At 30.1% G+C, this 25278-nt stretch overlaps 1 long non-coding RNA gene across 1 annotated transcript in view; it reads right to left on the minus strand.

The window, feature by feature from the left end:
* LOC107451853 (uncharacterized) overlaps positions 1 to 8225 on the minus strand; it is a 115478-nt gene extending 107253 nt beyond the window's left edge. Inside the window, exon 1 of the long non-coding RNA XR_001585117.5 lies at positions 8089 to 8225. This is a non-coding gene — a long non-coding RNA (uncharacterized LOC107451853). The remainder of the gene's footprint in view (positions 1 to 8088) is intronic.
* Between the last annotated feature and the right edge of the window lie 17053 nt (positions 8226 to 25278).

The following is a 25278-nucleotide window of genomic DNA, read 5'->3' on the forward strand; positions in this document are numbered from 1 at the left end:
ATCATATTCTAACATTTTAATATCATATTCTAACATTTTAACATCATATTCTAACATTTTAACATCATATTCTAACATTTTAACATCATATTCTAACATTTTAACATCATATTCCAACATTTTAATATCATATTCTAACAATTTAATATCATATTCTAACATTTTAACATCATATTCTAACATTTTGATATCATATTCTAACAATTTAACATCATATTCTAACAATTTAACATCATATTCTAACATTTTAATATCATATTCTAACATATCGTGTCCGTTATTAAAGGGGTTATATTTATATATCATGATAGTATAGTTTTATTCCCCCCCCCCAACTTTTTCTTAAAAGCAGTTATTTTTGAGAAAAGGAATCGGATGATTTTTGTCGGGATCTTATATGCCGGATATATTGGGGGTGATGTTGGGGGTGAGAGTAGAGTTCATGAACTCTATGGCAGGGAATAAAAGGGGTGTTACCCCGATCGAGCCCCAAAAACTCGGTCATAGACCCGCATCTCTTTACCAGGTGGGAGGGGGAAAATCTTGTGCCCTGGTCATTGACAGGATATGGGTGGATGGGAATTTTTTGCTCGCTGAGGATGCAGATGGCTTCCAGATTCATTAAGTTTTTTAAATTATTAAATTTTTTAAAGTTTTTTAAGTTTTTTAAGTTACAATTTTATTAAGTCATCCATTTTTAACAATTAAATTTTGCAAATATTTAGACTTTACATGAATGAAATTAAAACTAATAAATTCAGAAATAGATTTATTTATAATGGAAATAGTCTTAAAAATGAACAAAAAAAAAGGTATTACACTTTAGGAATATTTCTATAAATCTAAATCAATTTTTCATATCAATATATTTTTTGTGGTTATGACAACAAAAATTATGTGCATATTCGACTTATAATAGCATTTGTATGCTTATTAAAAAAGTATATTTAAAAATAGAAGAAAATATAAATTATACAGTTTCCGTCTAACAACTTTTTAACAATGAAATTTATTAAAACAATGATTTTATTATTTAAATCATTTGTATAAATTATTTATTATTATGAGAACTGTAGTATTATTAAATTATTATTAAAACACTTTAATTTAATTTAATTTAATTTAATTTAATTTAATTTAATTTAATTTAATTTAATTTAATTTAATTTAATTTAATTTAATTTAATTTAATTTAATTTAATTTAATTTAATTTAATTTAATTTAATTTAATTTAATTTAATTTAATTTAATTTAATTTAATTTAATTTAATTTAATTTAATAAGCCTATCAATGCTTATTATTAATAAAATTTATTATTATAAACTAAATAGTAAACCTTTTATTGTTGAAAATAGCATTTAAAGTGAGTTATTATAAAGTTGTAAAGAGTTGATAGTCGCTATCACGATGTTAAATTAGTATCAAGGAGTAAATTACTATTTTATTATTTAAATTATTCGTATAAATTATTTATTATTATGAGAACTGCATTATTATTAAATTATTATTAAAATACTTTATTATAATATTAAGTTAAAACTCAAGATATGCCTATCAATACTAATTAATAAAAGTTGTTATTAAAAACTAAATAGTAAACCTTTTATCGTTAAAAATAGTATTTAAAGTGAGTTATTATTAAAGTTTGAAAAGTAACTTGATAATCGCCATCGCGATGTTAAATTAGTATCGCTAGATTACGGTGCTTAGCTGTTAAATTCTTGTTTATTTTACTTAATGATAACAGTTAATGTTCATTATTTAAATATATCGTGTTACACAGGACAGAGAAACGCTACACGAATCTGAGTTTAATTCTTAAAATGTGTGAGTGTGATTTATGAATGAAGTTGACTTTATCCCCCTACCCCAGCTCTGCCACCCACCCTCCTTTGAGAGGCGGTGAGATGTAATTGAGGTAAAAGCAGCAATTAACCACGAGCTAATTGTTAATGAGTTAAGTGATAATTTAACGGTAATTAGCAGCATTTAAGGATGTTAACTAGAATCGATTTCTCTCTCTGTCTCTTTTTCTCCAGAACACCTTGAATATTCATTGCTGAAAATTAGAGAGGAAAAAAAAGTACGACGCCGTAAAGTTTTTGTTTTTTATTACTCACTTTTATGAGCATGTGTTTTCTTTCATTTCATTTTTTTTTTCCTTCATAAAAAAAAAAGTTAAGCTTAGAAGATTAAAGTTTTTTTTTTTCCATGATAAAAATTAAAAAAATTTATTTATATTTGCAGGTATCATATTCTTTGTTGTAAAATGTGTCGGGCAATTAATTTTTAAAATTGTGGATTTAAAAAAAAAAATTTTGTCGTAAAATTCAAAAATTTTTTTAAATCTTTTTTGGACGATTTTTTGATCACAAAAATTTTTGAAGAATCATTTTGAAAAAAAAATGTGTCAAAAATTCAAAATTTTCCTTTTATCTTTTTTAGAAGATTTTTTATCTCAAAGATTTTTGATGGATCATCAATTGAGGATTTTTGAGAAGGAAAAGAAGATTTTGGATTTTGTCGGGTTTTCAGAACTATATCTTCAATGAAGAAAAAGTTTAAAAAAAAAAATGATTTTTCGTATTTAAAAATCCTTTAAAATTCTTCCTCTAAAATAAATACTAATAAAAACAAAGATGCAATCACAAAATACTCACCAAGTATTTTGTGATTAATCTTTAACTTTCAAATTTGAATTATATCTTTGCTTTTATCCCCTCAGTTGTCTGTTTTCTTGGAATTCAGTAATCTTTCAACTGTTTTGCGTTCATTTTATGAAAGTCTCGCTTATAGCACCTTTTTATCCGCTTAATTAGATTGTTAGATTGCATAATTTCGTTTTCGTTTAACGCAGTATAGCCAAATATGACTCGTATACACACTATACTCAATCGAGTCCAATATTTAAAGTGTTTTGCCTTCTTTTCCTAAATGAGGGTTCCAAGATTTAGGAGCTACTCTGTATTGTTCCTTCCTTTATTTTTCTGTCATATTTAGTTTATAACGCCGATTTGTTTCCGAATTAGGAAAGCTTAGCAACATCTCAACGTTTATCATAGTGCTAAATAAAATTGTGTAAATCTTATAATGCGTGCAATACAGCTGATTCTGCATTTACACTCTACATTCAATCCAATCAATTTTCTCTTATAGAACATAGTATTCGCATACAATCGAATTTTTTAATACGATTGTCCCTTACAACGAAATTTTTAATCGGAGCATTCAATAACATTCAAAATGTCATCCAATTGCCAAAGCAATAGCCTCCGTATAACGACTTTGGTTTTGCGTTAATCTTTTGCTTTTATTTTCGGCAATTTTGAAATTTTTTTAAATGTTTATCTTTTCGATTTTCGCCATTTCAGAAAATTTTTAGACTTTCATCTTTCTGATTTTCTTTTCTTTTTGAAAAATTTTGCAGTTGTAATTTCTCTGAGACCCATTTTTTGTTTCAGGAATAGCTCCATCGACAGTAACAGAATTCTATGCGAAGTATTATGTTCGCATTCCTTTATAATAATATGTATTACTTTTGATTAAAAAAACATAAATGCATACTTTTGAACTTATCTCACCGAGTGAACAATTTTGACACATTTGCTTAAATAAATGCGAAAATTACCAGCTTCCGTACAACGAAACTTTCTCTGAAGCAATTTTTTATGCTAAAACCAATAGATTTTGATAAGATCATACTCTTCTGTATTTTAGTTTCCTTTTTTAATTTTTTTACGAAAAACTGAACTTTTAAAATATTTAATTTGATAAATTCGCTTAAAAAAGGATCTCTATTTAATTTTTTTTAAATAATTGTGATATATGTTAATTTGTCCATGCCATCAACCATTTATTTTAATTATTTTTTCAAAGCAGTGATGGCTCAGGGGATAGAGCATTCTCCCTCCAATGACGTGAACCGGGTTCGAATCCCACCGATGGCTGGTTGATACGAATCCGCATCTGGCTTGCACCGACCACAGTGCTGACGTGAAATATCATGAGTGGTAGACGGATTATAGGTTGGAGTTCCCTTGCCGTCAGGCTAACCGTGAGAGATTCTCATGGTCTTCCTCTCCATGTAACTTAAATGCTGGTTAGTTCCATCAAAAAGTCTACCATGAAGGCAAATTTCTTCCACTACTTGATCCAGGAGTTCTCTTGTCTTCTGGATTGGGTTCAAAACTACAAGGCTGCGGAGTTGAACATTAGTAGTCGTAAACCCAAAAATTGAGTCGGTTGTTCAACGACGGTTATAAAATAATATTATTTTCTCAGGAAATTTCTCAACGCTAAATCATAAAACGAAGGAAATTTTCTGAAACCTTATTAAAGTTTCTGTTGTTTGAAACCATTAATTTCGTGTAATGGAACTTATAAATATGGTTCGAAATATTAAAGTTGCGGCAAATTCAAAAGAAATAGAGTTTAAAGCGTTCATAAATTTCTAACAATGTTCACAACTCAATTTTTCCAACATATATAATATGAATTAAAGGATTGTTGTAGTCGTTAACGACAATGGTTACAATGCTTCGAAGCATTCAATCATTTTTTCAAACTTCAATTACTCAACGTAAGCAATCGTTAAGTTGTGCAAATAGCGTTATGGCAAAGATCCTTTCTTTTTTTCTTTTTCTTTAAAACCATGGTTTTCAAATGGAGAAAAATTGTGGTAAAATTATCGTACTGTATTATAAAGACTCTTCTAGTCGAGAAAAAAAATCCTTATTCGGTTAATATACGCTATTTAAACCATTCATATGCTAACAATTTTTGGAAATTCTGGTTTTCAAAATTTTAGCTCCTATTATCACACATTTAGTAAAAGAAAGAAAACTAAAAATTAAATTTAACCGAATGTCATGGTTTTTATGTTATACTCTAAAGTATCATCATAAAATTATCAAATTTCACCTCATATTTTGAAACTTTTTTATTGTTAATTTCACCAAAATGATTACCAAGTTGCTTCGGTAAACATTACCATGATCCCATCGAGTCAGAAAAGTGGTAAAAGTTTCCTCATTATGGTTGTTTTGACCCTACATTTTTTCAGTGCCCATTAATAGTCATTTTTAAAGCAATAAGATGTGAAAATGATCAGCGGTCTCTTCATTTACCTAACCTAACTAAACAAAAATTAGCAAAAAAATTACGAAAAACATTTAAGTGAGGGAAACGTACTAATAAAAATAGCAATAAAATGTTACGGTAAAGAGCCTCTCAATTTTTTCTCTTCAAAACATCGAGTTCTTGTGCTAATAGTAGTTTTTAAAACAATAAGCGTTAACTTTTTATTTACCTATTCTAGCAAAATAAAAGCAAACAAAAAACTTAGGTGCAGCACCTCAGTGAGGGTGGACGCTTTAAAAGGTTTGGTGGAATTTTTCCTCCTTTACCTCATCTTAAAGTTAAAAAACAAATTTAATCTTAATAGATTTCAAAATTCGCAACGTTTGGATTATTTTAACGTTGTTTATATCACAGAAAAATTCGAAAGCCGTTATTGTGCTCTTTATCTAGCTAAACTGCAGATTAAATAGAGTAACCTATTAAAGTGCGGTATCAAGAGTATTCCGCATTTTTCTCAGGTAATGCCTTAACTATATCATTAAAGTTCAAACTTTCATTTCTCTCATTCTATCAAGTAGTTTTTTGATTGTTTGACTGTATTTATTGTTTTTTTATAATAAATAAACGACCTTAAAATAATTGAACTGTTTGTTTCTTTGTATCATAGCTTCCATAAAGCAATGTGCTAATTGCTTGTTCGCAGTAACCTGATTTCTTAGATGGCGAAAAATAAATAAATAGCATTTTGTTCAAATAATTATCTATGAAGAGAGTAGATTACTTAGGTAATTTGAGAAAAGAAACAATGTATTGTCACTTTAACGGTCTACACATTAACTATAAAATCAGACGATTGACTGATTTCTACACTTAAGCGGTTACTATAAGGGAAATTTTCTGTATTCTTTTTCCTTTTGATTGTTTCCTTAGACAACATGTTTTAAATTTACCTTATTCTTTCCAACGAAAAACGTTATTTTTTTAAATGTTATTTTATAGTTTTTGTCTTTGAACAGTCGACCCAATTATCGGGTTCTGCGACCACTAATGTTCAACTCTGTAGCCTTGTAATTTTGAACCCAATCCAGAAGACAAAGGAACTCCTGGATCAAGTATTGGGAGAAATTTGCCTTCTTGGAGGACTTTTTGATCGAACTAACCCGTATTTGCGTTACATGGAGAGGAAGACCGCCTCCTTGATTAGCTTGACGGCAAGGGGACTCTAACCATGATCCGTCTACCACTAAGGATATTTCACGTCAGCACTGTGGTCGGTGCGAGCTGGATGCAGAATTCGTAGCCCGGTTTACCTCATTCGAAGGCGAGCGCTGTATCCCCTGAACCATCGCGGCTCTTAAATGTTATTTAAAAATTTTCAGCGAACAAAAGTTTTAAAGTAATGAACCAAATGATCACTGTTTCTTTAAATAGGAGAAGAGTAGGCTTACGGTGACCCTTATTTTAATAGTTCGCTATTACAATACAGTAAGCAATTGTTTTATTTGCTAAATGCTTGAAATTTTCAAAGTTAGGAAGCGTAATTGAAAATTTGAATTAATTTTTAAAAAACATGAATTAATGAATTTATACAGAAAATAAGCCTATTATTTTAGAAGACTCATTTCAGAAAAAAATTCTTTATTAGTTGGTTAAGAAAGTTTTGAACTTTTAAAAAAAATGTATAACACAATTCATAGCCAACTTATAGAGTAAAGTATTTTATAATTTTTTCCCATTGCTATTTTAAAAATTCAAAACTTTCTAAGATTTAATGCATTTCCTTTCTAATTGTAATATAATATTTGCAATAAATTGCAAAACAACACGGTTTTTTAATTTTCAGAAAATTGGTTTTAAGCTATAAGCAAAATATTTGGCAAAATATTAAAAATTGAAAAAAAAATTCATTCTATCAAAGTTGGTGCATTTATTGTCTAAATTTTTTTAATCCTACTGAGTTGTCAGATTTTTACATGTATAGTAAATGATACTGCATCTGTTGTAACATGTACACTTTAAAAAAAATAATTTTCCCTGATGTTGGTGCATTACAAAAAAGAATTCTCTTTCCTTTAATAAAATTGTAGCAACAGACATGTCATATTTCTAAATTTCTATTAAATAAAGTAGAATACTTATTCAATAGATTGTGTATTGTGAATGTGCGTGCTTAAAAATTTTTTTTTTTGTTTACAATCTTTTACTTATCCTCTAATTGAGGGGACAAATAAAAAATTAGGACAAAATATTGACTGAAAACTGCGTAATTGTCAATATATCTAAAGTAATCAAAGAGTTCATATCTATTTAAATATTGATGCCTGAAATCAAATTTAACCGTGCAAATAAAGTTAAAAAGTACATTGGACGAATCATTATCTTAAAAATTTTCAAATGAACATACGACGCTATGCAAAATTTGGTTGTAAAACTTATACTTTTGCAAATCTAATGAAGGGGTAATGCATTTTACAGTAAATAATTTCAACGGATTCAATCAATTATGCAATCAAAATAACTATATTCCAGTGGGATATAAACTGGAAATTATTTATACCCGATATCAGTAAACTAATTCAAGAAACAGGACCAAAAACACTTCCAAAAAACTAATTATCTTTTATGAATAAATAACCAACTCAAATATAATCCATATAAAAATTTCACTTAATAAAGTATATTTCACGTACTTAAAACATTCTTTATTTCATAAAAAAAAAAATTAAGCATGCATTAATGGGATTTAACCATGCATTTATAATGTTTAAACAAAAAAGAATAACAAAAACATGCAAATTCATATTACAAAACAGAAAATAAACAAATAAAATTGAACAGAAACAAATCAAATCATATAAGGAAAACGAATAAGATAAATATAATATAATGAAAATTCGAAAATGCTAGTAATTAACTTTTTTGTACAACATGCATTACACTCCCTTAAATAAATAGAAAAAATTTCAATACTATTTCACGTGCATAAATTTATCAACATGATACTTACTTAAATCCCACTCCTTAGAAGAAAAGATTTGTCGTATAATCCTAAGAACGACTTCTTAAACCATCGAAATTATGTTCAAAAATGGAAATCCTCAAAGCATGGTCCCCTTATCCTCTTGCGGTTGTCGAACTTTTTACCAGGTGGGGTGAACGAGGGATGTTTCTAACCCTTTTTCCATCCCAAAAACGGAAAGGGGGGATTTCCTCTTTTTTTAAACAGTTCAGAAATTGTAAAATTTTGTAATGGGAAACATGTCTGTCATCGAACTTTGCGTCCTCTGCAGCGTAATTAGAACGGAAACGTCTTTCTTAACCCTTTTTTGAATATCCTTACCAGATGGATTTCGATTCGAATCTAAGAAAAACACGAAATCGTCTGACTTAACAATGAAATAAATGATTATGCAAAATAGAGCTTACAGCGAGGGCAGGTGGTCATTTAATTTTGATTCCATTTTTTTTCCTCTCACCTTCCTACTACTCTCAATGCAAACGATTTATTAGCGATAATAATTTATAAAAAGTGCTAAAGTGGTGAGCAGGTTTTCTACAAGTATGACCGATATTAATGGCTTATTTAGGCTGATTTGAAGTATTGGGCAGACGATTTATGAATAGTAATGAAAAAAAAATCAGCTTTCTACATCAACACATTTATTATGTTCGAAAAAGAACTCCTCCAAATTAATATTCTTTAAAAAATATACATGTTACACACTACATAAATATTGATAATACTTCTAATTCCATTAAATTCTTTCGAAGACGATTCATTTACTAATGCTCTTGGGTTAAAGCATAACTTACATTAAGGAATAAAATCGTTAATCTTTGAAAATAGAACTTAATAATAGAAAATAGAACTCTAACAAAACAAAAAACGCTTTTTCTGTATTTGATTTGCTTCTGGCTGTGAACATTATAAATTAGAGTTTCTATATTATTCAAATATGCGATATTTTATTAAAATATATTCACGAATCAAAACAATTATGATTGAATACCTACCCTAGACCGATGCTATCTCTCAACAATCAGGATAAAAGCACTTTACGGTAATCAATCAATATTAGAGGAGCATTTTTAATTTTCAAAATAATAATAATAATAATAATTAAGTCCTAAATATATTGCATATTTTTTGGGAATTTAAATGCTTTGTTGTATTCTCTGCACAAAAATACAGCGAAAATACTGTAAACTGACTGCAGCGCTTCAGTCAAAATTACCGTGCTCTTTGATGTTTCCATAGAAACACGGTAATTTTTGTCATATTCACCATAGTTTTGACTATACTTTTTTTCTTAATGTAGTATTTCACTTCCCCTGAAACTGTTCTTCGTGTAGTAAAAGCCCTAAGAGTTATCTGCGGCGTTTTACTACAACACTTTGGGGTAAAGTACTTGCCCCATTTTTGATGTAATTTTTTACACCAAAAGAAAACATGAAAATTACACATTACACAGGAATTTTTTGGTACACTGGTTGAACGAAAATGAAAATTCTTTCAATAATCGGATTAAATAATGTAGTTCATTTTTTTTATAAGATTATGTTTTTGCATTATTCCAATGCTCTGATCAGAAGGTAAAAGTTTTTCATTATTCAACTGAAAGATTAAATTGTTCAGATTTTGAAAAATTTTCGAGCTAAACTATGTGGGCCTTAGTAAACGCTTAGCGGGACCCCATAAGTATGTTCTGTCTGGGTTGCGCCTGAGAAAATGAATTTAAAACACCAGATTTTTGCCTAAATCATTGAAAAGAATATTAATTTTTTTATATTAATTTATTTATTATTAATATATTTATATTAATTATTATTACTAGTCATTTATTTTTTATTTATTTTCTTTTTATTTATTAGTTTTTTCTTATTTATTTATTTTAATTTTATTTATTTATTTTTTATTTTTATTTTTTTTTTACTAATTAGTTATTTTATTTTATTTATTTGTTTATTTATTTTTATTTTTTTACTAATTAGTTTTTTTAATTTTATTTATTTATTTATTTATTTTAATTTTACTTATTTATTTTTTTATTTTTTTTAACTAATTAGTTTTTTTATTTTATTTATTTATTTTTTTACTAATTAGTTTTTTTAATTTTATTTATTTATTTAAATTTGCTTTTTAAAATCCTGAAACGGACTACTTGCAGTTTTCATATTTTTTTCATTTCACATTTCATACTTTCGTTTCATTTTTTTATTTATTTCACAAAACATTCGCGTCCTTAGAAATGAGTAATTTTGAGTTTAAGGGCTCTACTTAAACATTCAGAAATGCTTTTAAATAAATATTATTTTCCAATCTTATAATTAGTTATTCATATATTTTTTGTCCTCACCTGGCCCCTGAAAATATAGATACAACAACTTTTTATTTAATCTTCACAATAAGATAAATAAGGTTTAAAGGGACCGGGATAGCCTGGTTGTCAGGGCACTGGACTCCCGTTCGTTTGAACGGCAATTCGATTCCAGCTGAATGATGGTGGCTGGTGCACGGTAAATCTGTCAGGTCACAAAGTCCTCCATGTTCCAATAACATATTATACTTCTGGGAATACTGAATTGGAGAATAATCGTTTTCTGGTTCAGGTCACAATTACGATCTGTGAATGTATGCATGGATGAATGAATGGGTCAGCTCTATAAGCGGGCGGAGCATAGGTGTGTGGCAGAGGTCGAATTTTTGGCCATAGATGTCGCCTCTGGAAAACAAGAGCAATCACATCACCTTTGCCTTAATGGCCGACAACAACAGCAACAACAACAACGAGCTTTAAAAAATTTTAATAGTAATCTGAAGGTTCGATCCCAAGTTTCGGCAGTGTTTAATTTGAACCGTGATGGCTTAGGGGATAGAGCGTTCACCTTCCAATGAGGTGAACTGGGTTCGAATCCCAGTAATGGTTGTTCGATACGAATCCGCATCTGACTTGCACCGACCACAGTGCTGACGTGAATTATCCTCACTGCTAGACGGATCATGGGTTAGAGTCTCTTTGCCGTCTGGGTAATGGCGAGAGGTTCTCGTGGTCGTCCCCTCCATGAAACGCAAATGCGGGTTAGTTCCATCAAAAAGTCCTCCACGAAGGCAAATTACTTCGTTCCCTTGTCTTCTGGATTGGGTTCAAAACGACAAGGATACGGAGTTGAACATTAATAGTCGTAAACCCATAAATTGGGTCGGCTGTTCAACGATGGTTATAAAATAAAATAGTAAAAGTAAATTGAAAGAGGAATTTCAATTGTAATAATTATTAAAGCAAAGATTTAATTATCACCGGCGTGGGACACTCTAGAGCAGTGTTTCCCAACGTGGGGCCCACGCCCCACCGGGGGGCAATTTGATTGCAAAGGGGGGCAATTAAAAAATGGACTCAACATGAGATTAAACCTTTTGCTCTGGGCCATTTAAATGCAATGCGAGATTTCGGTGACAAAATCGAAAGAAAAAAAGCAAATTCTTAAATAATTGCGGTCAATAAATATTATGTGACTTAGGAATTTTTAAGGCGACAAACCTGAAATGAAGTATCTGTTTACTGTCGATGGTAAAGCATTTGTGAGTTATTTAGCCAATATCTTTGAAAAACTGAATATTTTAAATAAGAAACTTCAAGGAGCAAATAAAACTCTTGTTGATGCAAAAGCGAAGATATTTGGCTTCATTACCCTTATTGAGTTATGTCAGAAATATATTAACAACAAAAACTGTGAACAGTTTCATTGGCTCCAAAAATGTGAAGTAAATGATACCGCTTTACTTGTTATTGTCTATCATCTGAAAATTCTATCGGCTGATTTAAGAGAAAGATATTCTGATTTAAAACGAATTTATTTTCCAACATGAATGTTGCAGTCCATGTTAGTGGATTTGCCTGATATATCAAATATATCAAGAACTTGCAGAAATGCAAAATGATTAGTCAGTTAATATGAAAGTATTTAAGTATGTAAGTTATTTAATATGAAAGGAGTGATGTCATTGCTTCGTGAGGAAACAAAAAACAAATACCCAAATTCAATCAAATGTGCAGGAAAACTATTGTTATCGATTCCATCTTCATATTTAGCTGAATGTGGATTTAGTGCTGTAAGTGATTTTACTGGGGAAAAAAAAAAGAAATCGTCTGGATATAACACAACGGGGAGAATTGAGACTGAAGCTAACCAAATTGGAACCTAAGATAAAATCTACGAGCAGCAAGCATCAAGGGCAAGAATCTCACAAAATTAAAATATTAAATTATTATAGAAAAATCTTTATTAAAATTATTTCGAATTTGAATTTTTCATTATATGTTCTGAAAATTTACTTATTTTGTTTCGCTAACAGTTTCCTAAGTTTCTTAAGTGAACAGTTCGATTTTCTAATATTAAAAAATATGTATATGTTACATAAGGGGGGATACGAATTTTAGAAAGGCTTAGGTGGGGCATGGTACAAAAAAGGTTGGGAAACACTGCTCTAGAGCAAGGGTTTCCAACTTACATGAGGCCGGGTGCCGCAATTAAAAACACCAGTCAAATGGCGGGCCGCAACTTTATCAAAATTTTATATAGGACTCTTTTTATGTTTGAAGGAACATTAAATATTTCTGCCAGATTTTTATCAAAGTTTTTTTTATCATTAAAAAGCAAAATAGCAAGCATTACAAATAATACTTGCTACGTATCATTTTGAATCTTCTCTTAATCAGAAACTTTTTTTTTTAATGGCGGGCACTTGGGGGTTGTCTCATTGGCCACAGAAAGTGCCAGAACTGCTACTCTCTTCTCGTTACCCAGTGGGCACCTGTGGCGAAGTCACGGCGGTGGAGCAGCGTCGCCACGCCACACAACCACAAACCCGTTTATAGGGCGGGTCACACTCAAACACAAAGGAGAAAGGACATAGAACACAGAGAGAAAGAAGCATCCATGCCCTGAGCAGGATTCGAACCCGCGACCAGCAGCTCCGCAGTCAGGCACGCTAACCACCAGGTCGGCGTAATCAAAAACTTAGCGACAAGATTTTTTTTTCTTCTAAATTTAATTCTGTGATAAATTAACATTTTTTTCGACTTATTAGGAATCATAGCAATGACCAAAAAATTCTCGAGCATCTGAAATTGATTTTTGTTTTCTTTTCCTTTCATGCGATATTCAGTTCAAGGAATTTAGATAAAACATGACATTCATTCCATCTTTTTTGCGTTTTAAAATTTTCAAATGTAAATAATTTCGTCCAAAATGAGTGGTTTCAAAAAGTTAAATGGGAGAATTTCTTCGAGAAAATTTCTGATACTCACACGCTAAATTATATTCACAAAAAAAAAAAAAAAAAAAAATGAAAACGAGCAACATACACGATTATTTTTTGTATTTGAATAAATATTTTCTTGGATGGAAAACCTGAGAAATAAATTTTTTTGCACCGTTGGAATGTTAAATTTCACAGAAACGAAAAAATTAGTTTTTTTTTTTTTTTTTTTTTTTTTTTTTTTTTTTTTTTTTTTTTTTTAACGCGAAAAGTACTTTAAACCCTTATAGATTTTTTTTTACGAAAATCGTCCTCAAAAAAATTATAACTAATATATTTTAGCTCGCGGGCTACCAAAAAAGGCATCGTGGGCCGCCAGTTGGTAACCACTACTCTAGAGTCCTCAGAAAATAGGGATCAGGGTAAGTACCCCACTTGCCCCATCCTTAAGACTACTTTGATAATTTTATGTCTTATGATCGGAATTATAAGACTAAATATAACAAATCATTATCGATATTCAATACCTAACATAGATGTGCGTACACAATTATGTAAGCGCTTATTTAATTTTCGTATTGCAGAAGTAAAATTTGTAGAGACTATGGGAAATGTTTAAAGATAAAGTAAAATGTTGAGACGCTTATCTCCTTCCCTATTTCATCTTTATGTCAAAATAAACAAGTAATATAAGAAATTTAAAAAAATAAAAGTCAACTCCCACTTAGGTCAACTAAGAAGTATTTTATTTTAGCTACTTTTTCTTAAATAGTTAAAAAAATTTCTCCCACATAAAACTAAAATTAATTCATTAAATTTAATGAATTAATTAATGTTTGAAAAAAACTGTGGTAACATCAAATGTCATCTACTAAAAGTTTAAAAAATTGTATTTAAATTTGAGTGGATAAATAAAAAGTATTTTATCAACAGTAGAAAATTTGAACTAGATTTATAAATATATATAGGGAGAAGAGCGTGAACTAATAGTAGAAATTAAATAAAATAAAAATAAAAACAAGTTTTTCGAATTTTAAATAATAATGATATATTTTAACAAAGGCAAGTTTTATAATTTAAAAAGAATCGAACGCAACCAGCATGGGGGCCCTTTAAGTCTTTGGAAAATGGGGCCCCAGGAAATTACCCCGCTTGCCTCACCCTGAAGCCAGCTCTAATTATTTTATACCTTATAATTAGAGTTATATAAATTCAGGAAATACATAACTGAAAACAACTGAATAATTATTGAAATTAAATGCGAAACATAAATGTTCGACCATTATGCGTGGATTACATAGCGCATATTCAATGCAGTCGAAATTTACAGACCAAGCTTTACCCGACAGAATAGATTAAAAGGACTGACATAGCTTTCAAATTAATCATTAGTCTTTGAAACCTTCCTGTTCTACCCAATAGTGCGCTGTGAGTTCATAAGATAGAGTAAATATCAATGCAATCTAGAATTAATTACAGGCAAATATACGCCTACCTTTTGTATATCATTTATTCGCAGTGTCCTGAGATTCCATATAACACCTAATTGAATTCAGTAAGCTTTGTCAATAAGTTCTACGGAACATCATAATTAGGCCTCGTTATAATTTATTCGAGCATTACTTGTCTGTTTAGTTTGATGAATACAGCTATTTTTTTTTTTTTTTAGTTCGCTTTAAGTTCGTAAAGTTTTTTTTAGTTCGTTTTAAGTTCGTAAAGTTTTTTTTAGTTCGTTTTAAGTTCGCAAAGTTTTTTTAGTTCGTTTTAAGTTCGTAAAGTTTTTTTAGTTCGTTTAAAGTTCGTAAAGTTTTTTTTAGTTCGTTTTTGTTCGTCGACAATACTAAATACAAATATACTTAATTTGCAAGCAGAAAAAGAAGAATGGATTAATTTGTTTCAATCCGAAGCCAGTTGAAAAACGGTGGCTTGTATTGCAAAAGCATTATAAGTACAAAGCTTTTTCACAGATATATGCTTTACATTTGAAATGGAAATTTTTTTCTGACGAAATGACGCTGAGTTTTTAATATGGCACCAATTTCATAGGATCTTCGTTTAGCAAAAGATAATTAAAAAAATTTGTTGTCCGATGCTAGCGATATAAATTCGACTTGCCGATTTTGGACTAAGCAGGGTTTTTTTTTTTAATTATCTGAAAATACTTTTTGACATATATGGAGTTTTCAGCTAAATTGGCACTCATTTTTAATTCTGAAACCAGTTTAAAATTAATTCCGTAAATTAATTTTTTTGTTCGACAATATTATTTTTTTTAGTTATCTATAAATATTTCTTGACATGTATGGTGTCTTCCCTCCTAATACTTACTCTGAATTTTGCGTGTTTCGGACTCAAAAAAATTCTTTTTTTCGGACTCAAAAAAAATATTTCGTAACATATATTGATGTTATCATTTAAATTAACATTCACTTTTGAATATAATTATAGTTTCGAATCAAATCCGTGTTGCCAAAAATAATTTTAAAAAAATCTCAAACTGTTAACCCCTATATTAGTAATATACATAATCTGAACTTTTTTTATTTTTTTTATTTGTATCCGTCGTTGCACAGTCGACACAAGTTTGGATTTACGACTACTAATGTTCAACTCCGTAGCCTTGTAATTTTGAACCAATCCAGAAGACAAGGAAACTCCTGGATCAGTACTCCCAGAGGTATTGATTTGCTATGGGAACATGGAGGACTTTGCGACTCGACAGATTTAATGTGCATCTGTCACCATTTACTACCATCTTCGGCCGGCGGAGATCGAACCCACGAACTCTTTTACATGGGTCCAGCGCCCTACCAACCAGGCTAACCCGGCACTATAATCTGAACTTACCATGATCAACAAGTTCTTCCCTTTTTTTTAATAATATATAAAATATTTAATGGCTCGCTCATATGTGTCTTGTTTTTAATATGAAACTAAATTGTATTATAAAGATTATAAAAAATTCTCAAAATATCCTCCCCAATGTTAACTATAGATCTATTATAAACTTCGCCAAAATTAACTAAACAAACTTTTTTTAAAAAAATATCTCTAAATATTTCTTGGCATATATGTAAATTTTCTGATAAACTGATCCTCATTTTCACGTATGAAACCAGTTTCAATTTAATTTCACGTTGCAAAAAACTATAAAAAATTCTCAAGGTGTCCACCCTTATGTTAGTGCCATACATACTCTGAAATTGGCGTGTTCTGAGATGAACAAGCTCTTTTTTTCCTTCCTTTTTTTAAAATTATCTATAAATATATCGTTGCCCATAAATATATGGTTTTTGATTAAATTTATACTCACTTTTGAGTATGAAACCAATTTCATATGAATACCGCTTTTCAAAAAAGTTTTAAAACAACCATGGTTCCGTGGTACAGTATGATGCCCCAAACTAGTTATCCCAAAGACACGCATTCGAAACCCGGGATGTCGTAGCGAATGTGAATAATAAGTTTCACTATTAACTAATATTTTTTTTCTCACCGAAATATTTCTTTTATAGTATTGTAGTTATGATAAAATAATTTATTTTGTCTTCTTCCTTCTCATTAGAGCTCTTTCTTTTTTATTGCAGAATCATTCTATTTTGTTATTATTATCTATTTAAAAAAAAGAGAAAAAAAACTTCCTTATTCTTTTTTTTTTTTTGTGTGTTCTCTAAATATACACGAAGGCTTAGATTTTCCCCATATATTAACCTATAATTTTCAAAATTGGCCCCATTTATTATTACAATATACTAAAACAAGAAACCAAGTCACAAATTTATAGACGAATTAGTTGGAGGTTCAAGTTGGTCTAATTCTAAGGTCAATATAACTCACTAGTGGGCTGCGCCCCTGTTCGCTAACGGTCGCCAACACCCGAAAATGGTTTGCTTCCTTATATGGTTCCTTATATGGTTTGCTTCGCAAACCAAGCTCGCTCCGCTCGCTACTAACCTAGGTGCATTGCAAATGCACAAAATTCTAAGAATTCAAAACAATCATTCAAATCCATGTAACAACTTTTTTTTAAAAAAAAAAATTACATCTTTTTAGTAAGTAATAAGTCATTAAAATAAATTTGAATTCAAATAAAAGACATGTAATTCGTGAAACCTATTAAAAATGTGCTATAGTAAACTCATGTTTGTGAAAATTTCAACACCATGAAGGAATCGTCATAATTGAATGAAATTTACTACACAGTTGAGTGGTAGTGGTACAAATAAATGATTAAACTTTCAAAGCAAACAAACAATAACAAGAGATCGAAATCAGTATTTTGTGTAGCCACCACGCACCGCAATAAACGCTGCTACACGACGTGGCATGGAGTCAAGCAAATTTTAAACGTCTGTCTGAGGAAGAGCATTCCATATAGTTTGCATGCGTACCCAAAGTTCGTCTGTAGAAGCAACAGGACGAGTATCGCGAGCGAGGCACCGACCAACGAAATGACACACATATTCAATCGGTGACATATCTGGGGAATACGCAGGCCAAGGAAGAAGCTGTACCTGCCGCAATGCAAGGAAGCATTGAACAGTCCTAGCAATATGAGGGCGGGCATTGTCTTGTTGAAATACAGCACCTGGCAAGGCTTGAAGGAAGAGAAACAGCTTGGGGCAGTAAAACTTCACTGATGTACCGGTTGTTGTTCAGATTACCCACAATTCGTAGCAATTGAGATCGTCCATGATATGCTATGGCACCCCAGACCATAATTCCGGGTGTTCGTCCACCGTGGCGTTCGATAATGCACTCCGGAAGGTGGCGTTCACCGGCATAGCGTCTGACACGAATGCGGCCATCATGGTACCACAAATTAAAGCGGGATTCGTCAGAAAACACGAAGCGCTACCAATCAGCATGCCAGTCCCTATGCTAATTGGCCCATTGTAGACGCAGGCGGCTACGGTTTAGCGTGATGGTGATCCTTTATAAAGGAGTCCTTGCTCACAGTTCACGCTGCAGTTGACGTCTACGAATTGATGAAGCACACGATGAAACACCTGTAGCTATTGACCACAGTGCTGCCAGTTGTCTAGAGGGAGCGGTACGGTCTGTCAGTGCCATGCGGACCAGGCGTCTATCATTGCGAGCTGACGTGAAATTTCGGGTTCCACTCCCGGATTTCCGAGTTGTCTAACACTCGTCCGTCCACTGCTTCCGAACACGCATCACTGTGCTGCTGTTACGCTGCACACGAGCGGCTACTGCATGATAAGACAATCCAGCTTCACGAAGGTCGATGATTCTCCCCCTTTCAAACTCCGTAAGTTGTCGAAATCTCGCTCTCTTTTTAGTCGAAGAGGCATAAGTAACGTCTGAGCTAACGTTTACCACTAGCAAATAACCACCGATAACCATACACGCCTCGCTACAGCCGTCTATTTATTTGGATCCATCCGCCGTTTAGAGGGCGCTGCTCAGCATACGCATGCACTACGGGTCTGAAATTCTAATCATTCGCATATTATGCTCTACTTTACATTTCCTGAAAATTTCAGCTCACTCGCGTAAGTCCTTCATGGTGTTGCAATTTTCACAAACATGAGTTAATAAAATCTTAAGATAAAATTTCTAAAACTGATATCTCTTTAAAAAGGAAAAAATTTTGGCTATAATTAATCGTCAAATAAATTCGTAAAAAAAAACAGCTTTCGACAAAATACTAGAATAGAGATTTATCGACAAAGACTACGCACTTCTGCCTAGCTTAATAGTATGAGATAGCAGCAGCTGATAGCTGATAATTGGTGAGAATACTCTCTCTGGTTATTTCAGTTTCCGTTTTTAAAAGCACTATATGTTGAGCCACCTCAGCTAGATTTGGCATGTGACATTTTTAGCGGCAATCATTGATCGATTTCCTAGCGTTGCCATTCGGGGAGTTGTAATGAGGCTTTTTTTTGTCGCCGTGTAAGAGAAATATATACATAGATGTTCTAAAGATACACGATAACGTAAATCTTCTCTTAATATATACTTATAAATTTGAAATTTGGTCAGATATACTGTTATAATATTGTACATTACAACAAAGAGCCATAAAATTATAGATAGATAATTGGATAACATTGTGCACCCTAAGCTAATCAACGGAAATGACACTTATATCCAAACAACCAGCCAGCTCACCGCGATCCCGTGGTACAGTATGATGTGCCAAACTGGTAATCTTAATGGTGCGGGTTCGAATCCCGTGATGGTACTGTTGTAGCATGCGTGAATAATAAGATTCATTTTTGGTCAATTATTTTTTCCTTTTATTACCAAAATATTTATTTCCATAAAAAACCTTTTTTTTCGGTATTATAGTTTTAATAATTTATTTTGTGTTTCTTTCCCCTTGTTCTTGTATTTCTTTTTTTTGTTTGTTTCAGAACTATTCTTTTTATTTTTTTCCAGTGTGGAAATTTTAATAAAATATTTCAAATTATTTTACGTTTCTCATACAGTCAAACCCCGCTATAGTGAACCTTCAAGGGACCGAAATTTCGGTTCGTTATAACCGGGATTTCACTATATCCGTACTGTAAAACAATTTTAACTAATTTTTCCAAACTGCTCTTTTTTTATGACACATTATTTAAACCAATGACCCATAAAAAGAAATACAAAAATGATTAAAAATCAATATGTAGTAACAAAAAATGTGTTAACTTTTATTTTTATTACTTTTCGACCTGCGTACGAAAAAATTTAGGGATGGCCTTTATTTAGGGATGGGAAACTGAGATAGAAGAAGCAAACAAGAAAACATTCCGCTCAATAGATCGTTTTAAAAATCGGTATATGTTTTAAACGCAGAAATTTCAAAATAACCAAAAAATGAAGAAAAAAAATCAGCCGAAGAGAGAAAAAAGTTCATAATATCCAATTTCCTCTCTTCTTTTGGTTCCACTATATCCACAAAAAATAATATTATATGAGTATAGTAAGGCACGGGAGAGAACATTTCGTTCACTATATCCGGAAGTTCACTATAAACCATGTTCGTTACAGCGGGGTTTGATTGTATTATTAATCTTTTTTTTATAGCAGAATTACTCCATTTTTTAAAAAGCTTTTATTTTTGGGTGCGTATGTTTTCTACAAATACATAGAGGCCTGTATTTTCCCTATAATCTATATTTTCGAAACTACAGTACAGAACCCGTTATCCGGAAATCTGAAAACCGGAAGACCAAAAAACCGGAACGAAATTCGATTAGTTTTCCCGCCATTTTTTAAAAAAATTATTTTTTTTCCTCATTAGATTTTAGGATTTTTCGTTCTTTTTTGAAAGATGTTTACCTTTCCATCATTTTGGAAATAATCATTAGTGTATTACTTCATCGTTTTTTCTTCTTTTTAAGATTATTTGCAATTTTTCTTTTTAGTTGGATTTAACTATAAAAAAACGGCATTTTGTAGCGATTCAGAAAACCGGAAAAATCAGTTATCCGGAATATCGATGGTCCCGATCGTTCCGGATAATCGGTTCCCTACGTATTTATCATTAGAATACATCTTAATCCGAAACCTAGACACAAAATTATAGACAAACTAGTTTAGGCTGAAAGGAATCTGATTTAAATGTAATTTTTTTAAAAATGTATTCTGCATATACGTGACACTATTTTCTCTTTATATTAACCTATAATTTTAAATCTTAACACTATTTTTTATTACAATATACCTAAACATGAAGCCACGCCACAAATTTACAGAAGAATTAGTTAGGACACAAGAGGACCAAATTGTATCATATGTGAATTGTATCATAAAAAGCTAATTCATTTTTCTTTTTATCACAGTATTATTATCTTTTTTTTTATTAAAACCCTTTTTTAACAATATGGTAATTTTAATAAAATATTTTAAGTTATCGTTCTTTCTTGATATTACCAATCTTTTTTTAATTGTAGAATTATTCTATTCTATTAAAAAACATTTTTTTTCTTTTTTGAATATGTTTCTTCTGCATCTACATAAAGGCTTACATTTTTTCTTTTATAGTTACTTATAATTTTCAAACTTGGCCCATTTATTACTTCATTGTTTTCTATTTTCTAGTATAGTAACCCGTTTGCTTCTATATAAACCCATTTAAAAGACGTAAATTGCCGTACTAATATCGATGCCCATGATGCTTAATTAATTTTGGTTATGGGAACAAACTGTTGTTGTTGCTATCATAGGCCATTAAAGCAAGGAGTGCGATTATTCGTGTTTTCCAGTGGCGCCATCTATGGCGAAGAATTCGACTTCTGCCACACTTATTTATAGGGCGGACCTATTCATATATCCTTTAATTTTTCAGATCGTAGCTACAGATAGTAATTTTGACCTGAACCAGAGAACGATCAATCTCCAATTCAGCACCCCCAGAGGTATAATCTGTTATTGGAACATGGAGGACTTCGTGACTCGACAGATTTATCGTACACCAGTTACACGAGAAATCTTCGGCCGGCGGTATTCGAACTCCCGTTCCCCCGAATATAAAATTAAACCAACTAAAACGCATATCTAATGGAGCAATGACGAGAATTCGTTTAGTAGAAAGGCAAAACTTTGCCATACAGTGTTTGACACCAATGATGTTGAATTAATTGTGGCAATTGGTACTAATTGAAATAGATAATTAGTTAAGTGCTGAAAAGCAAAATTAATTGAGTAAATGTACTACTTCGTTAGAAGAAATATAAAACACCGTCATGCTATTATTAACGCTAATAAAGCTTAATTTATTTTGGTAATAGGCGTTTTTTATATTATGGTAATTGGTGCAATTATAAATAATACAAAGTCTGCTAATGTAAGTAAAACTAACGTATTTTGTACCTATTAAAACTGTATTAATGCTGTGCATTTTATTGCAGATAATGTGGAAAGAGGTGTTTTATAGCCTTCGAAAGGGATGTCATCAGTCAGAAAGGGAAAATCACCTAAGTTTGATGAATTTGGACCATCATGAGTTGGCCTTCATCAGTACCATCATTTCAAAAGATACTGAATATAGTGAAGAGTTATTTTTCTTAATCTAATAAAGTAAAGCCACCGGCAACGACAAAAAATATTGAAATTATTTTAGTTTAATTAATTGTGTTGGTATATATCCTTCAGTTTTGTGCATGATATCTTAGCGTTCTTCAGTACAATTGTTGATGTTTTTTTCTTCTTCATTTTTTTTTTACCTTGACGAAGAACGGGTGCTCAGCTAGTATCAAATAACATGAAGACGATAAATTACATCAATGAAACAGGCATCAATTAGCATGAAGTTTTATTCTTTGAAACAACACTTTGGAACTCTAAATACCGATAAAAGAAATTATCTAACAGCACGTTAAAATACAAGTTTATAATACAAGAAACGGAATATTTGACTGACATATCCTAGTTATTTAAAATATACTAGAAAGTATGAACCAGGGTTGGCATTTCGTCTATAAGAAACCCATATCTTGCAGGAAACTGAAAGAAAGTGGAAAAAACAGGAAAAAACTGGTCTAAATTGGAAGAAAGTAAAATTGATTAATACAATTGTTTGACGATAGGTAATATATTAATACAGGGTGAGTAGCGTTTTCAAAAAGTGCATAAAGGTGCTTATTTTCGATTTCTTTTTAAAAGCCCTTAAAGATACCTTTTTCATTAGATGTCTTTAAAAAGTACTTAATTTCCCCTTTTTCAAAATGAGATTTTTCACTTATCATGTTGATTTTCGTCACGTTTTATTCAAAAGCATGCTTTTCACATTGTTCTATTCAACGTTTTCACAATTCATTCAACCCCAATCTATTTCGGTGCATTGTCCTAGCGTGTGAAAACGCCATTAATATATATTTTTTAAAGTTCTTAAAATTATTTTTTGAGTGCTTATTTTTTGCTGAATAATTTGGCTATGCACCCTGTAATAGTTCTATTTTAAAAAAATTAAAATTTTATGTAGTACAAAAAGTTAAACATTTTTACATTTAATTTCTTACAAGAATAACTATATTCATATAATTCATTTTAATTTTATACAGAATTTTAAAATATATTTTGAATTTTGATTTGAAGATTTCTTTTGAATCTTGGTTTATGTAACACTTATTTCTTCTAAATAAATAAGTATAGTACTTATATCTAAATAAATATGTACAATTATATCTAGATGAACTGTGTACTTATTATGAGTATTTTTAGTTCACCGAAGAATCTGGTAGAAAATAGAATTATCTAAAAACTAAGAAATATTACTTGGTAAAATATTAATTCAAAATATGTAATTGGTTACTTCAATTGGTTAAATTTTAATTACAGATTTTTGAAAGCTAATGTATTTTTTAGTAATTTTGCTTTTATTTAATTTTCTTTTCCTGATTTATGTAACAATAACATAAGAACTAATTTTTCTTCTTAAATTTATAACATTAGTAATTCATAAACTAAATACAGTAACAATAACAACTTATAAGTTTTATTTCTAAAAAAAAAACTTGTCGGTTTGAACGCAATTATCAGTTCAATAATTGAAATAGCTTTTAAGTCAACTTAATTAAAATATATTTTTTATTTTATAAAATTAATCATTGATTTGAAAAGAAAAATTTATAATCTGTGAATAAAAATTTATGGTTAAAAATTCTAAAAGTTTTTTTCATAATTTAGAATTCTCCGATTACTTATGTATTAAAAATATTTATCTATAAATATACCTTTAACATAGTATCTAAGAATTGTTTAGTTCTTAGATTTAATTTCTTACAAGAATAGCTATATACATATAATTTATTTTAATTTTATACAGAATTTTAAAATCTATTTTGAATTTTGATTTAAAGATCTATTTTGATTTATGTAACCCTTATTTTTCTAAATAAATAAATATATATCTAGATGAGCTATGTGTACTCTTATTATTTTCAGTTCACTGAAGATTGTAGTTAAAAATAGAATTATCTAAAAACTAAGAAATATTATTTGGTAAAATATTAATGCAAAATATTTAATTTGTTAATTCAATCGGTTAAACTGGTTACTTCAATTCTTTAAATTTTTGAAGGCTAATGTATTTTTTAGTAATTTTGTTTTTATTTAATTTTATTTTCATGGTTTATGTAACAATAAAATTAGAACTAATTGTCCTTCCTAAATTTATAATATTAGAAAATCATAAGAAAAATACAGTAAAGATAACAACTTACAAGTTTTATTTTTTAAAATAAAACTTGTAATTTGCTTTGAACGCAACTATCAGTTCAATAATTAAATTGATTGATTGAAAAGAAAAATTAATAATTTGTGAATAAAAATGTATGGTCAAAAATTCTAAAAGTTTATTTCATAATTTTCTGATTATTTGTATTAAAAAAAATTACAATTACTATTTGTATTACAATTTGTATTAAAAATATTTATCCATAAATATACTTTTAACATAATATCTAAGAATTGTTTTCAGTATTCCTATTAACAGCATTTATTTATGAAAATTTGTATGCTGTTTGTATTTATGAATACAATGTGCGATTTGTAGTATAAATGCAATATGTAACAAACAGTTTGATTATTATATATTAAAAATTTTTATTACAATTATAAAATTAAGTTTGAAAAAGAGCATTGCCGTGACCAGGATACGAACCGAAAATAACCCAGGTTCATATCCTGGTCACGACAACAAGCAAACAAACCTCTCATTTTTTAAAAGTAAACTAATTTTTATGATATAAAATTAAATGCAAACCTAGAAAAAAAAAAAAAAAAAAAAAAACATAATTATTTATTTATTTAAGATAGTTCTATTATTCATAATTGGTAAATTTGTTTTTGCACATAATTATATCAGTAAGGGGTCATTTTTATTGACACTAAATTTTATTCATCAATCCAGTTTTCACGACGCTAACACAATTGGCATTTCCACACCAAGAAAAAGACACAGAGTAAAATCAAACACAT

Source organism: Parasteatoda tepidariorum, chromosome 1 (genome assembly GCF_982258835.1).
Source record: "Parasteatoda tepidariorum strain Cologne lab strain chromosome 1, Ptep-v5.0, whole genome shotgun sequence".
NCBI lineage: Eukaryota > Metazoa > Arthropoda > Arachnida > Araneae > Theridiidae > Parasteatoda > Parasteatoda tepidariorum.